This window comes from Rhinolophus sinicus, chromosome 17 (genome assembly GCF_057876585.1).
Source record: "Rhinolophus sinicus isolate RSI-liver-muscle chromosome 17, RSI-T2T, whole genome shotgun sequence".
Classification (NCBI taxonomy): domain Eukaryota; kingdom Metazoa; phylum Chordata; class Mammalia; order Chiroptera; family Rhinolophidae; genus Rhinolophus; species Rhinolophus sinicus.
Window position 1 is genome coordinate 167,174,866 of NC_142517.1, and position 4,629 is coordinate 167,179,494.

The window sequence follows — 4,629 nt, forward strand, 5'->3', positions numbered from 1 at the left end:
TTGGAACAGAAGCTTTTTTGAACTGTAACTTATACACCAGTTTAAGACAGAGTGCCGAGGACAACATATGGGAGAGAAATCCAAATGGGTAAAAATATAAAAATAGGACAGGAAGCTAAAATAAATGTGCACTCAATTTCTTTTGTATAAATAGCATTATCTGTAATCTCAGGTATATGATTAAGCAATTGCTAATGGAAATCCTTTCTTGTATTGGAAATGGCAAGCAGCAGGTCCATGGATTCCTTTTTTTTTAAATGTTGGAAAAAACATATTTATTTAGAAAAAAAATACAATGAGGTAAGTTTATGCCAAGAAATGCAGCAATAAATACAGTTGAAGAAAACAGCAACATTGCTGTTGACACAAACAGGAAGAACACATGCACCACCCAGACCTATGTGTCTGAAGGTTGATTTTGTACACACTCCTTTAGAAAAGATACTGTCAGCTCAGGTGACAGAATGAGTACACATATAATCACAAATGCACACGGATCATGATTTTATTTAAAAATTAGCAAACAATACTGTAGAAACATTGATATGTAAATTTCTAAAATGCTGCATCTTAAATTTGGTTGGCAAACACCACTTTAGCTATAAGCATGAGTTTAGTCTTCCACATAGAAACCAGGCACCAAACTGTAAAAAACAAAACAAAACAAAACAGAAAAAAACTTCCTATTATTTGAAAACACCAGTTTAAGTAGAAGACTGTAAAAATGCATAGATCTGTAATAAAAGAATTGGCTGTACAAGAGTACTCCCCTTTCACAGTATTCCTTTTTATTTCATATGCCAGTTATTGGTTACGCTGTAGGAATTAACCATTACAGCACTAAAAGGCAACTATTTAGGGAAGAGGCAGAAAAAGGAAAAAGGAATGTATGTAAGGCAATGTTTCTTTTAGGTACAATAAGCATAATAGTGTTTTAGGAAGACAAGAGAAAAATTACTCCAGGCTAGCTTGGTTCTCACTGAGTAAAAACAATGGGCTAAATACTGAGCTCATCTCTGCGCATCTAATAATCAATGCCTTGGTCACCATAGTGGTAATCTCTGGGGTAGTCATCTCGGTGCTCGCCACGATTCTCATCTGGGTATTCTGCCTGAGAATCGCTATCACTGATTTCTGACCCATTTGTTCTTGTTCCTCGGCTTCCGTTGTGAATGACAGGTTCTGTTGGAACAGCACAGTATGTGGGATCATGTACTTGCCGCCCGAGCCCATATACTCATTCCTTTCTGGGAAGCGACTTTGTTGGTACCCATCTGTAGAGAAATTGCCGACTTGTCCACTGGTTGTAAGGTTAGCTTGTGATCATAGATGTCTCTTCTGGTACCAGGCGTTAAATCCTCGCCTGCCTGGCTCCTTTGTTGGTGCCCATCTGCAGACTATTCGTGGTCTGATGAAAAGGTTTGTCGTTTTGCATTTTGGAATCATAAAGATGCCTCCTGGTCCCATAGACTGTCATACCTGCCTGGCTGGTGCATTTGTTGGTTCCCATCTGCAAACCAATTACACTTTGGCCAGCTTTTAATTTTCCTTCATCAAAACGTCTTGTTTGTTTTTCTGCATACTGAACTCCAATGTCAGTGGTTGTATGGAAGCCTTTTGTTTCAGCCAGACCTGCTAGAGCCACCAGTGTAGTCTGAACCTGCGCCATGCTTCCATTCTCAAAAAGATCCTTTGCTTCAACTATGTCATGTGGTTTCATACCATACGCCTGAATAGCTTTAATAAAGTTGCCAATGTTCTCCAACTGAGGCCAGTTTAACGAGGATTCATTGACCTTCTTCACTGAGCCTGGAGGTAGCTTGTTTATGAGTTCGCAGATGATTATGTCATCTTTTAAGCCCAGCTGAAAGTTGGTGTCAATGGTCGTGCCTGTCGCTTCTTCTATCCAATTGCAAAGATCTTCTGCTTGAGGATCATACTTGGAAGCGATCTTATTCTTGACCTCGGCCGAAAGCCCGTAGGAAGGGCCCTTGATGAAGTGGGTCATGGTGATCGGCTGCGGGAAGAGGCTGTGCTCGGCTCGGGGGTTCTCCCAGTTGGCTTCCCAGCTTCCCTGCTCCTGGCCCCGAGGAGCGGCCACGGCGACAGAGGCTCAGAAGCCGATCCCCTGGCCAGCCAAGGAGCTCAGGCGGTGCCGCAGAGGCTGGGTCCAACCCATGGAGTCTTATATCGAAATGGGAAGGGTCTCTGGGAGACTTTGAAACACTCCAAAATTTCAGTCGGGTTATAGTTTTTTCCACTTGTTTATATAATTGGAGTGCAAATCTCCTGAATCAAATAGGAACGACTGTTAACCCATCTGGACAGTCAGTTTTGATCACCGAAGGAAGCCAATCTCTGTAGGTAGGTGCAAAATGTTGCAGAGCTGTTGGTCTCATCAGACACTCATGCCCACCACACTCACCCAGGCTCTTCTGGCCGCTCTTCCATTGATTCACTCCTCCCGGATGAATCCCTGTTTCATTCACAATCCGTATGTTTTCTCCCCCTCTTTCGGTCTCAGCTCCTTTGCGCAGCCCTCATTCTCAACATAGCACCTCACTATCTCAAACTGGTCCAATTTCCTTCCCATCCATATCTAACTTTAATTTAATTTGTACCCATCTTGTCCTCAATTCTTTTTCTGCCTCAAATAAAGTAGTGTCCTTACTCACTTCCAAGACCAATCTTTCTACTTGATCCTACTGTCCCTCATCTTTTTGGGGCCTTATTTTATCCGTCGAATCTCGAATATCATGTATTCATATATTAAGTCATTTGTTTGTCACCTATTGCTTCATAACAAGCACTCAAAAACTGGTGGTTTAAAACAATAATCAATATTATTTGCTCACAGGTGTGCAATTTGGGCAGAGTTGGGCTCCTCGGTGATGCAAGTGTCATCTTCTGGGGCTGGAAAGCCCAAGCGGCTGGTGCCTCAGTTGGAAGCCTAGGACAGCTGCGAGATGGCTGGATCTCTCTCTCTCTCTCTCTCTCTCTCTCTCTCTCTCTCTCTCTCTCTCTCTCTCTGGCATTTCCATGTAAATAGCTTGGGTTTCCCCTACAGCAGGATGGTGTCAGGTTTAGACCACTTACATGACGGCTGGATTCTCCAGAGTACAAAATTAGAAACTGCCAGGTCTTCTTAAAGTCTAGGTTTGGACTCCTGTCCAAGAACATCACATTCTATTACCCAGAGCCATGCCAAATTCAAGGGGAGGGGACCAGAGAAGGACATGAATACTGGCGACAAAGCTCACTGGGGGTCACCCATGTACCAGATACCACCTGGCATCTTCATTGTCTCCTTAGAATCAGCTTTCCTTATGCCAACTTTCTTTTCAACCTTATTCTCCTCAAAGAGTCATAACCCTCTCTCATTGACACTTCATCACCACTTCTCCAAAATAAATCTCTACTTTTGTTTGATTCAAATAAAAGGTACCACCTCTCATGTACTCCTCAACTCACTGCAATCTGTCTTCGGATCTTACCACATTAATAAAAACAATCAGCAATTGTCTAATTGTTAAATCTACACATTTCCTCTCTGCCTTCATCTTATAATGCTTCTCAGAATCACCTGTTTCTCTTCACCTGAAAATCTCTGCGTTTGGTTTCTGACATACTGGGTAGCCCTTCTCCAAACTTGCTCCGTCTTAGTATTTTCTCTAACTCATTCTCTTCCTCTGCGTAAATACAAGTGGCTTCTGCATCACCTCTCCTCCCTTACTATCCAGTCTGTCACTAGGGTATCACAGTCCTACCCCAGTAAAATCTGGAAACCACCCCCTCTCTCCATTGCCATTGCTCCTACACTAACTCAGAGCCTTATTTGCTCCTCATTACAAGTTAAATACAAGAGTCTTCTATTTGATCTTCAACGCTTCAATTTCTGCTGCTTCCAATCTTACAAACTGGTGCTGATACGAAAGCTACCTTCATTAAACAGAACAGCCTATACCCCAAAACTTTCCCCAGCTACCTCCTGCCAATTAGGAAAGTTCAGTCTTCTGGGCTTAAGTTTGCCAAACCCTGTGATTCTGGTCTCAGACCATATTTCCAAATACTACAGCAAGTTTCCATAGCCTAAGTTTTGGTCCCACGTAGGGGACTAATTCTCTAAAGATGTCTTGTGTTTTCCTGCCTCTGCTCTCTTCCTTCAGAAAATTACTTTCAATCCCTTTGCCTGTTAAAAACTTCCTCATCCTTTAAGACCAGCCTTAAAAGCTACATTTTCCACAAAGACATCTCAGAATAAATCACCCCACTTGCTGTATCCCCATGGAATTTTGCTTAGATATTGTTTCTAGAGCATACCATCTCATAAGATACAATGTGTTATTTTAGTGTTCTTTACTAGAACACTAAACACCATGAGAGGAGAGATTTAGTCATCTAACATAGTTAGCATCTAGCATAGTTAAGAGCTCGGTACTGTTAGTTGAACTGAATAAGCATTATGAAGTATTTATCAGCTTTCAACCTTTAGCTGGTCATGTAAAATGAGAGATGTTTTCTTAAATACTTAGGATTCAGTTGCCAGCTTAGAAGCAAAGGCTCTCTGTGGATAGGGTGGCTAAAATCCCGCCCCGCTCAAACCACTCAGTGGTATAAATATTAATTAAA

General features: G+C 42.0%; 1 pseudogene; it reads right to left on the bottom strand.

Annotated features, from left to right (window-relative positions):
- Positions 1 to 487: 487 nt before the first annotated feature.
- LOC109451229 (calponin-3 pseudogene) lies at positions 488 to 2,990 on the bottom strand (annotated as a pseudogene).
- Positions 2,991 to 4,629: the final 1,639 nt, after the last annotated feature.